The sequence below is a fragment of the Mustela lutreola genome, chromosome 4 (genome assembly GCF_030435805.1).
Source record: "Mustela lutreola isolate mMusLut2 chromosome 4, mMusLut2.pri, whole genome shotgun sequence".
Lineage (NCBI taxonomy): Eukaryota > Metazoa > Chordata > Mammalia > Carnivora > Mustelidae > Mustela > Mustela lutreola.
Window position 1 is genome coordinate 169,866,542 of NC_081293.1, and position 12,134 is coordinate 169,878,675.

A 12,134-nucleotide genomic window follows, 5' to 3' on the forward strand; every position below is an offset into this window, starting at 1 on the left:
ACCTTCAGGCAGTGTCTGTGTCGGCTCCAGAATACTGTCTAATTCTCTGGCAGGTGCACAGAAGGCAGAAAGGAAGCAGCTTGTGTCCTTCTCCAGCTTGTCTCCTGTTGTGTCGTAGCCTTGAAGCTCGTGTGTGACCAACCTTAGGAAAAATACCTTTGGAATTGAAAAACCTCAAGTGACTCCCATCAAAAGGCAAGCAAACTTCAAGTTGGTGTGTGTTTTTCCAGGGCAGGGAGCAGAGGTTACAGTTTGAGAGGGCATGGAATGAGTATAATTAATGGGGAAAAAAACCTTTTTAACCACCTACTTCCTGCTCTGAGTCCCCCAGATCATGAAAACTTCATTTCAAAGTCCTGTGTTTTGGGGCCTCTGACTGTATCATTTTCCAAGCCCGCAGGGTCCCTGAAGCGGGTGGCACACAGGAGCCACAGGACCTCAGGGCCCAGCTGCGCCAGGCCTCTGCGTGCATCTCCCTGCCACCCCTTCAGCTCGTGGGCCCACAAACCACCCCCTTATGCCCCCAGCCCCCGCCCCACACAGAACACCCAGGACAGTATCTGCAGGAAGGAGCAGGCCCCTCCAAACACTGGCTCTTTCAGGCTGCTGCTTCAATGGTTTTCTGAGGCAAAAAACTTCAAAATCTGGACTCCTCCTTGAAATAACAAAAAGAATGCAGGAAGAAAATAGGACTTAACTTCTCAAAGATATTCTGCCCCTCAAATCAAAGATGACCTCCTTCACCTCCCGTATAAATTACATCCACTTGTTCCCTCATTCCTTTAGGCAACGGACATTCACTGAGGACCTGCTGTGTGCCGGGGCTATCATCACATTCTCCCAATCGCACCTCGAAGTGCAGCTTTTCCCCTACTGATGTATCTGCAGACTTACTCGCCTGTGCTGCCCAGCGGACCACAGGGATGTGAGTTCCACATTATGGCATTCACCTTCACATCCTCTTTATCTAGAGCTAGATGTTCTATAGTCTCTGCTCTAGAACATGGAACATGACAAAGGATGGCAGGAAGGTGGGAGGGACGGAAGAAGGCGATGCTAAACTAGAAGTGAGCATCATTGTCTTGAAGTCCAGGGGAGGAAAATTATTAAAATGAAATAAAATACATCTATTCCCTTCTTGGAACACCAGCTTAATGAGGAACTTTTGTGAAAACTTTGCCAAATTATCCCTTCATTTGGGACCCATTATTTCTTCTTACGCATGTTCCCCAAATGACCATTAGTTAGATTTATAGTGCACCAGATACCATGTCATGAACTTGATCTGCATGACCTCTTTCAGTCGTCCAAGCCACTCTGTGAAGGAGGAGCTAGCATTGCCCCTATGACGGCAGCTACCAAGTCCAGGCCTTGGGCTTGCACTCCTCACCACAGGGCAGTGGCCGGGGTGCAGCCAAGCCACGGGCTGCTGGCTCGCATCGCCGCTGCCTCCCTGCCACCCAGGCTCCTGAGCTGGACGCGGATGCCGCTCCTCAGCTGCCCTTCCGGCCTCTGGAAAGTGCCCTCGGGGCCCCTGCCTCTCAAACATGCCCGGAAGAGCCCAAGCGGGTCTCAGAAGACAAGGCGGACTCCACATTTTTCTCACACTACAGCCATATGTGTTATGGCAGCAGACAGGGAACTAATATTCCCAGATGAGATGGTAGAGGCATAAACACAAGGAAGCCGTGTGTATACTTGAAACGGAAAGAGGAACCCTGTGATAAATATAGACCAGTGTGTCCCACCATGGGTTCTGAGAAATCTTAGTCCCATCAAACATTGTTTCAGAATACCTTGCAGCTTTGAAATTCCCAGTGTCCGAAGTCCTGAGACCTCCCAACATAATGAAGCTGGCTTAACCCAGTGCTGCTCCTCCCCTTTTATAAAGAATACTTACGAATGTCCTGCAACACCTACTTTGGAAAACACTGGACAAGACAGTGTAGCAAATCAAAAGGAGGATCCCTTCCAAGTGTTTCATCCTTCCTCACCAGGCAGGGGCCTGCCAGACAGGCGATGAAGAGGAACCCAGGGGGTGTGCCACAGTGAAGTGTCGCCAGGCTCCCTAACGGGGCGGCATGCGCTCTGCAACCCCTCTTCAGTCCCCTTTGGTGCTGGCCACGGCTCTTGGCCATGCCCTGCCTCCCCCCTAAAAGGGTCCTAGGGTCCTGTAACTGTCCATGGATGCCAACACAGCTGAACAAAGTAGAGAAGTGAAGGTCTGGGGCAGTGGTCGTAATTCAAGTGTTGTATTTTCTCTCTAGCCATCTGAGAAAAACCCAGGGACAGTACCTGAGAGAGCCTGGGTTTCTAGCTGGGTTTTTAGCCACCGTGACTAGTCAGCAACTAGCACTCTCCAGGGGGCCCATAGGGCATTTTCATCAACCCTAAGGCCTGTGGGCCTTATAGCTAACAAATTATATTTTACTTGTTTGTTTGTTTTTTTAAGATGGTTAGTGACAACTAGGCTGTTCCCTCTGCAATTAGAATCTGATGTCAGAGTGAGAAAAATCCCCTGTTTGCTGGGAACTCCCACGTCACTCATTCTGTATTAATGATATTTATTCTCCCTCGTTGTTTTATTCTTAAAAAATGGTTCCCCTGGTTGCAATGTTATGTTAAGCATATTACATGTTACTCCAAAGTCAGTTCATATATTATAGCTCGCTACACTCCTGGGTATATATTTCTGAATAGCTCTCACTCCACAGTTCCAGCTCCACATTAAATATGGGCTGCCAGGACTAGAGCCTGAGAGAGTTGTCTGTTCGTCTTTGGCTCCTTCTTTCTCCTGGAAGTTTTCTCCCCTGTCCATATCACACTCCTCAAGGAAGATACGCCCTCCAATAAGGAAAGTTTACCTGGAGAAGGTGGAAACGGTTTTCTCTCTAGAGTTTTCTGGAAAGGGAGTTAGAAACTGGCAGCTCTTTGGGACCGAGTGCTTGGTTCCTCCTGGAGAGGTCAGAGACAGTTCGGAACATGAGTGGCCACACTGATTCCAGGAGGCGATGAGGCCGCTGGAATCTGGCAAGACCACTGACAGGAAGTGACAACATCTGCCTTTCTGCCACACAAATATCAGAACGAGTTTTGTCCTCTCCAACCTTCAGGGTTTTGTTTTCTAGAGCCAGCCTGTCTCGAGCTTCTGTTGTAGCCTCATTAATAGACAATTTTAGAGATTTCCCAGGATATAATCTTTTTAGTGCCTTCGATAAAACGCACAAGGACAGCGTATTTCTGTTTCTGTTGGCTGCGGGACCCGAGCACCAAGCTCCAGTGAGCCACCATCTTTGCTTCATTCATTTGTTCGATACCTATCATGCATTGAGTTCCATCAACAAGCAAAAATTCAAAATGCTCATGGCTTGTGGCAAGGGCCACAGTCCTCTGGGGAAGATGTCCTCATGTGCCATCCCCGGGATGGGGTCCTCACCTGCACCTGATGCCACGTAACATCTGTCACTCTCTCCTCCAGTGTGGCTTTTCTAAGTGGGAAGCCAGCAGAACTGGACAGCTAGGGTATCATTCCAGGCTTACGAAATTGTCCTCACGGGGCCACAAAGGCTCTCAAAAGGTGAACAAGTCAAGAGCCACTCTTCTCCTCCACAGCATTGCCAGCCCTGATTTCCCCACATGCCTTCTTTCAACTCTCTTAGTCACTGCCCAGCACGGTGTGACGAGCACCAGGCTCCTCTCTTCTTCGAGATAAGGGCGAATCTTCAGAGGAAGAGTGACTGCCATGGGGCCAGGGCACGAGAGCCTCTGGAGCCCACTGCCATCTCCCTCAGCAGCAAAGATGAGGACCTGAGAGCCTGGAGACGTGAGGATCAGATTGTGTCCAAAATACATCCCAATCTCTTGGCGCTGCCTCTAGCCATAAAAGGAGCTAGTCAAGAGCTATTTATCAGAAACGTTCTTGGGGGCAAAGAGAACCTGCAGGGCACTTCAGTCAGCCAAGCAGTCACTGGAGCTCAGCTCTGACGAGCCTACAGCTGTCACCAAGAAGGGTATTGGCTCTTCCAATGGCGCTGTGATTGCAGTTTCTTTTGCAAGGGCTGCAAAGAGCCCCTTCCTCTGTACTCAACTCCTTGTGTATCTTTACCCATATAGGCACAGGGTTTTGGATGCTGGAAAATGTTAGTCTCTAAAAATAGCCAAACTATAGGCAAGGAGATAATTTATTTTAAATATTTTATTTATTTATTTATTTGAGAGAGAGTCAAGGAGCAAGAGAGAGAGAGAGAGAGAGCACAAGCAGGAGGAGGGGGAGGGGGAGGGGGAAGGGGAAGAGGAGAGGATAGGGAAGAAGCAGCAGGCAGAAGGAGAAGCAGACTCCCAACCCAAGCCGGGAGCTCCATGTGGGACTCGATCCCCAGACTCCGGGGTCATGCTGAGCTGAAGATAGGCGGTTAACCAACCACCCAGGCTCCTGGCAAGTTGGTACTTTAATCACCTACTTTAGTGTCAAATGAGATTGCCCAACAATTGCTGGCCACCACAGCCAAAGACATGTCTTAAAAGGTAATCCACCTGCTTTACCTACATGATCCACATAAAAACAGTGAATGTGATTCATGACAGCTGCACCAGGTCCTAATTTCTCTGTCTTGCCCCACTTCACTTGTATCTACTGACAGCCTGAAACTCAAGGGGTCTGACAGCATCCACAGCAAGACTCACAAGTTACATTTGAATTTCAGCAAGAAATGTTTTATACACATAGATCTTCAGGACTCAAATCTATATTTGTCTTAAAAAGTACCTCTAGATTCTTTTAGTTTGGAAAGGTCTCATCAGATATTAAAAAGCACATTGGATTTTCAAAAATTAGGAGCTCTACATAGCCCACAACCAATTTCCTGCCACAAAAAGAACTGGACCAAGCTTTGAGATACTTGTTTCAGTTTTATGTCTCTCTTGTGACATATCTAAATCCTGATTTGGTTTTCCCTGTCAGGTATAGGAAGCTTTTTGAAAAATTCTCCATCTGTTGACAGCATTATGATAGCACTCAGAACTTCATATTGTAATTTCTTTATCCTATCAAATTATTGACTTATTTATCTTTGTAAGCCCAATATTTTAGCGTATTGTTTGCATTGGTTGTGGTCAGTAAATGCTGAGAAGGCTGGAGGAAGGAACAGGAGAGAGAGAGGCATCTAGAGTCTTTGAAGTGTTTTCTGCCCAAGCTGTACCATGTGAGAACTTAAGTTCTCAGAGTTCATGGCTTGGCCACTGGCACTCTTTGTACAATGTAGTTTGGTAGTCTGAATTGAAATTTTTCTTTGGGTGTGTTCTGTTCCGAGCAAATTCACACTAGTCTCCTGAAAATTTTCTCCATATGTGAGAGGTCAAATTCAAGACCAGCTTACAGAAAGGTGTGAGGATGGGACTTCTGAGAAACCCCAGATCCTCTCTGTTTGTTCTCCACACCTCATCCACAGTCTGTAAACCACAGACTTCTGGAACCAGAGAACATGTAAATAGTCTGGAAGGCTATCAGTCTGGAACTATCAAAAAAGAAATTAAGAAAATAGTCCCATTTACCAAAAATGATAAAATATCTAAGAATAAATTTAACCAAGGAGATTAAAGACTTGTGATTTCAAAATACAAAACATTGATGAAAAAAATTAAAGACACAACTAAATGGAAAGACATCCCATGTTCATAAATTGGAAGATTTAATATTGTTAAAATGCCCGTACTACCCAAAACAACTGACAGATTTAGTGCAATCCCTATCAAAATACCAATGGCATTTTCTACGGAAATAGAAAAAAATCCTAAAATGCATATGGAACAACAAAGAAACCAAATACCAAATAAATTTTGAGAAAGAAGAATAAAGCTGGAAGCATCACACTTACTGGTATCAAAATATATTACAAAGCCACAGTAAAGCGGGGTGTCGGGGTGACTCAGTTGGTGGTTAAGCTTCTGTCTTTGGCTCAGGTCATGATCTCAGATTCCTGGGCCTGAGTCCCACATTGGGCTCCCTGCTCAGCAGGGAGTCTGCTTCTCCCTCTCCCTCTGCCCCTTCCCCGTACTTGTGCATGCTCTCTCTCAAATAAATAAATAAATAAAATCTTAAAAAAAAAAAAAAAAAAAACAGTGTGGCATCAGCATAAAGACATATAGACCAGTTAAACTGGATAAAGAGCCCAGAAATCAACCCATGTATACACAGTCAACTGAAATTCTACAGGGTGCCAAGAATATACAATGGAAAAAGGACAGTCTCTTCAATGAATCTTGTTGAGAAAACTGGATATTCACATACAAAGGAATAAAATTGGACCCTTGTCTTAGACCATACACAATAATCAACTCTAGATGTATCAAAGATTTAAACGTAGGACTTAAAACTGAAAAACTCCTAGAAGGAAACATGGAGGGAGTCTTCATGACATCAGTCTTAGCAATGACTTCTTGGATATGACACCAAAACCATAAGCAACTGATGCAAAAATAGACAAGTGGGATGATATCAAACTGAAAAGTTTCCTATTTGCAAGGAAACCATCAACAAAGTGAACAGACAACCTACAGAATGAGAGAACATACTTGCAAACCATAAAGTAGATAGGGGTTAATATCCAAAATATGTAAAGAAACTTTACAAGTCAATAGGAAAATAACAAATAATTTGATTTAAAAATGGGCAGAGGATTTGCCCATTTCCCTGAAAAAGACATACAGATGGAAAACAGGTATATGAGAAAGTGTTCAATATCACTAATCATCAGGGAAACACAATTCAAAATTAATGAGACAAAAAAACAAAACAAAATAAAAACCCCACAGAAATAGTATTTTAGGAGTTTATTATCAAAAAACTCAAAGATGGGGCACTTGCGTGGCTCAGTGGGTTAAGCCTCTGCCTTCGGCTCAGGTCATGGTCTCAGGGTCCTGGGATCGAGCCCGACATTGGGCTCTCTGCTCAGTAGGGAGCCTGCTTTGCCCCCTCTCTCTGCCTGCCTCTCTGCCTGCTTGTGATCTCTGTCTGTCAAATAATTAAATAAAAATCTTAAAAAAAAAAACCTTAAAGATAAAAGGTATCGATGAGGATGTAGAGAAATTGGAAACCTTATACACCATTAGTGGGAATGTAAAATGGTGCAGCTGCTATGGAAAATGGTATGGAGGCTCCCTAAAAAATTAAAAATAGAAATACTATATGATTCAACAATTCCACTTCTGGATATTTATTTAAAAGAATTAAAAATCAGGATCTTGAAGAGATGTCTGCACTCTCAGTTACACTGTAGCATTTTCACAATAGCCTAGGTTGTCTCCACGTAAATGTCTATCAGCAGATGAATGGATAAAGAAGATGTGATCTATAGGTTTAATGAAGTTATATTCAGCCTTAAATAGGAAAGAAATTTTGGCTTATGTGTCAATACGGATGAACCCTGGGGACATTATGCTAAGTGAAGTAAGCTGGCCAGAACATGATTCCATTATATGGTATCTAAAGGAGTCCAACTCATAGAAGCAGAAAGTAGAATGGTAGTTGTCAGGGGATAGGGAAAGGGGGAAGTGAGGAGTTGTCGTTTTTAAAAGGGTATGAAGTGGGCACCTGGGTGGCTCAGTGGGTTAAGCTGCTGCCTTTGGCTCAGGTCATGATCTCAGGGTTCTGGGATCGAGTCCCGCATCGGGCTCTCTGCTCAGCGGGGAGCCGGCTTCCCTCTCTCTCTCTCTGCCTGCCTCTCTGTCTACTTGTGATTTCTCTCTGTCAAATAAATAAATAAAATCTTTAAAAATAAAAGGGTATGAAGTTTTGGTTATGCAAGATGAATACATTCTAGAGATCTGCTCTACAATATAGTGCTTATAGTTAGCAGTACAGTATTGTATACCAAAAAATGTGTCAAGAGAGTAGATTTCATGTTATCTTTTCTTACCACAATGAAAAAAACAGTCCAGAAGGATTTGTGGAATGTCTCCTCCTTCCTTCTCCTGTTCTTACCCTGATAGAGAGTATGGGTATTCTTTGTAGAACAAAGAAGGAAGTTGTTCCCTTTGAACAGGGTTTCTTAACCTCATTGCTATTGACATTATGGGCCAGATAATTCTTTGTGGTGAGGGACTGTCCTGTGCTTTATAAAATATTTAGCCACATCCCCAGCCTCTACCCACCAGATGCCAATAGTAACCCCCAAACCACAATTGGGACAACCAAAAATGTGTGAGGAAATTGTCACATGTCCTCTGGGGGCCAATACTTCTGCTGGTTGAAAACCACTGCCTTAGGAAGAATCCCAATAAGCTAGAACTTTACCACCCAATGTGTCCATGGTGAATGTCAGATGCAGTGTTTGGTGGTGGTGTGATCTGGAAAGTCATTTTTCTCATAAGCACAGCATTCCCCACAGAGAGGGTGAATGTCCTCCATTTGGCTTTTGTAGTCTAAATTGGTAAAGACATCCAAAGCACATCTTACTTTCAGTCTTTATCTAGTTTTCTATTTCCAACAAAATAAAAGGAGAAAAGTATTCTGAATTCATTTCCTAGGGCTGGTAACAAATTACTGCCAACTGGGTGGCTTAAAACAATAGAAATGAATTTTCTCTGGTTCTGGAGAAGTCTGAAATCAAGGTGTCGGCGGGGCTATGCTCTTTCTCGAGGTTCTAGGGAAAAATCCTTGCACACCTTTAACCATTTGTGGGAAAGTGGCTCTAGGTGTACCTTGGCTTGTGGCCACATTGCTCCAATATGTGCCTCCATCTTTACATGGCCTCTCCTCTGTGTGTCTTCTCCCGCGTGTCTCTTGTAAGGATGCTCGTTGTTGGATTTAGGACCCACTCGGATAATCCAGGATGCTGTCATTCAAGATCCTTAGCTGCATCTGCAAAGGCTCTTTTTCTCAATAAGATCAAGCCTACAGGCTCTAGGATGCAGATATACCTTGCTGGGGGCCCCCATTCAACCCACTGCATACTCTAAAACAAAGCGCCTTTTTTAAAAACACAAAGACTGATTTTTTATGGTAAGCATTCGAAACAAAAATTGACAGAAAAGTTGGAAGTTTCGTCCAAAAGCCCTTTTTTGAGATTTAGTTGCTGCCATGAAGCCCCCTCACGCTCAAATACTTCAGGGTCCTTCCCTACACACAGGGATCTTCCTCTCCTTACCCACAGTGCGACTATCAAAACCAGAAAACTGACCTTGACCCAGTACATCACTCTCCACATTCTTGAATGCAAGAATGCATTCAAGGTCCTCCAATTGTCCTAATATATATATTTTTTAATAGTTTAAAGCTCTACTTCAGAATCATACACAGCATTTAGTTGTCCCTTTAGTTTTCTTCAGTCTGAGACAGATCTGCAGACTTTCTTTGAGTTCCAAATCCTTAACATTTTGTAAGATTAAGGGCCAGTTATTTGGTAGAATGTCCTTCAGTTTGGACTTGGCTGCTATTCCCTCATGATTGGATTGCCCAGGATCACTCCAAAGTAAGGCTGTGTTCTTCTCACTGCACTGGGAAACATATATTTTCCATTTGTACAATTACTGGCAATGAAGATGTCGACCGCTTGATGAAGGCGTTAATATGTATTTTGTGGGGAGGACTTTGACAGTATGTAAATATCCTATTCGTCATCAACTTTCAATTTATTAGTGGGTTTTTTGTATCTAAAGGACTGAGGAATTCCTATTTTATCAATAAGTCATAATCGGTGATGATCACTATTTCTTTGGCTGTCCAAATGGTGCCACATTTGGCTCTGCGGTCTGGCTGTGTCTTTTTGACATGTCCCCATCATTCTTTGGTCACTTCCTTCCTTTCTGGCATAACAAGACATTCTAAGCTTGTTTTGTACTCTTTTTTGCCCCTAAAAGGAGCTCTGGGTTCCTTTTAGTGGAAAATAGCATGTGTTTTGAGAACGAGTGTATTTGCTGGTGTGCATTTTCCAGACTGTTGTTGTGACAGTTTCTCTCTGCTGCTTCTCTCCTCATTCCTTCCACATGCCGTGGCTTTCCCACCAGCGCGTGGCTCCCTCCCTCCCCTTGCTCCGCCTCCACAGGGCCCATGCTGTTTCTCTGTTGATATTTGGAAGCACTAACTCTGGGGAACAAGCAGCCACAGGAAGGCAGCTCCGTGTCCTGAGAAAGGCTGGCCTGCTGTTGGCAGACGTGCTGGACAGCCCACTGGTCATGGTTGGAGAAACTTGACTCGGCATGGACTTCTGGATACATGACCTCAGTGAGCTTAAACATCTGAATGTGTGTGAGTCATTCCCAAGCCCCAATGGCTGACTTCCCCTTTTACCCTGTGAGGACAATTGCCTTCTTATTCTGCTTTGGTTCAGCTTTGCCCAGGATTGATTTCCTAAACTTCAAATTTTGAGGGTTGTTATCATATCCTCTTACCTGACATCCTTTCTCCTATAAGAGGGAAAATGTGAAAGGCCTGACAAACACGGCCATCCTAGTTTCTGCTCAGCCTGAGGACTTCCAGCCCAACTAGCCCATGGGGTGGGGGCCAGCTGGTTCCCTCAAGTTTGTGAATGGAAGCTGCGTGCTGACCCAGGCCAGCCTCACTCACACACATGGCCCGCTGGCCTTCCAGTCTGTGTCCCAGCTCCTGCCTCCTTGACCTGCCATGACAACCAAGATGTAACCACTCAGATACTTCCATCCCCCTCCTTCGGCTCTCTGTCCCCTCCCGAACTTCTTCTAGGTCCTTTTGGCTGTGGACTTTATGAGCATTACTTTCCACACTTCCTCCATCCCTTGATTTAGTGAAGTCTTGAGCTATAAGTGACCAACACTTCTGTCCTTTATTCCAGTACCTCCTGAGTGGACTTGAACCCTATGTAGCTACCCAGAAGGGGAGACACCTGACCTCTGGACAACTAATCCAGAGGACAGCAAGAGGCCCTTGACATGCTGGGGAGAGGGCTTAGTTGCTTTCTCCCACTGAATTAGGGGAGAGAGGGAGAGACAGACTGAGGGGAGGGTTAGGTCATGATGAGGGGCTGGAGTCAGCAGTTGTGTGGGGCCACGTGAAATTTTAACAAGTGAGGAAAGAGACTAAGAAAGAGGAAGAGGAAGCTGAACTACAGAGAGAATAAGAGAGGCCACCACATGAATGAAAAGTAGAGAGAGTAAGCTATCTTGGTCTCCACTATCTTTCTAGAAATCAACATCAGTTCCTTCAAAGCCCAGCTGCATGTTGCTTCCTCTTCAGGGATTCTGTCAGATCTCTATATTCTTAGAATAAGCTGCCCATTTTTGTGCTATTTTGAGTGGGTTTCTGTTGGTTGCCATCAAAAGATGCTTTCTTGAACATTCTTGATGGCTGCATTGCCTTTAGTTGCTAGCCGGGGAAGACTTTCTCCCATGCCCTGGGAGAAGGGTCAGTGTCCCTCTCACCCCACAGTGCTGCTTCCCAGAGGTTTCTGCAACACTTTTAAAAACAAACTGTCTTTCTTTTTAGGTCCATGTCTAGCTGGAGGATGTACTTCCCTGTCATCCGCTCATAACCAGACACTTTTCTAGGTTCCTAGTAAATGTCAAAAGTTCTCTTCTCTTTCCTTCTTCCCTTGCCATTCTCCGGGGCAGCTCCCACACCCACATGGGCGATTCATGTACTCGGTTATCCCTACATTCCTTACCCTATCCATTCCCCCAATAGTGAAAACAACACATAAAAAACGGTATGTATCTTACAGCTGAGGAAGTACTTTCCCAGTCACAATTTCCTTCTGCTTTGACTTTTGAACTCCACTCCCGAAGCCACACCACAGACTCATCCCTTATACCTATCTCACTTCCAAAGCCTGGGTGTCTTCATTCTCCTCTAATGAAGACCATCTCATGGGCTCCATTATTTTCCTTTCATTTCTCCCAATAAGCCTTCTCTCAGGATTCATCAGAGCCTCTGTCTTAACTCTTCCTGAATCTCACAAGCTCCCAGCTCCCTTCTGTTTCCTCCCCACTCAGCCAGGACCCAAAGCTTGGCCTCTGCAGCTCTTCCAGGAACAGTGTCTCTCACCCTGGCAGACGCCACTGCGCTCACCTTGTCTGTCTTGCTTACCCCCAACACCTGCTCTCGATGCGCAGCCCCCTTTCACTCAGTGTGCCATTCTCTTCCACCATTCCTCTCTCTCCCTCTC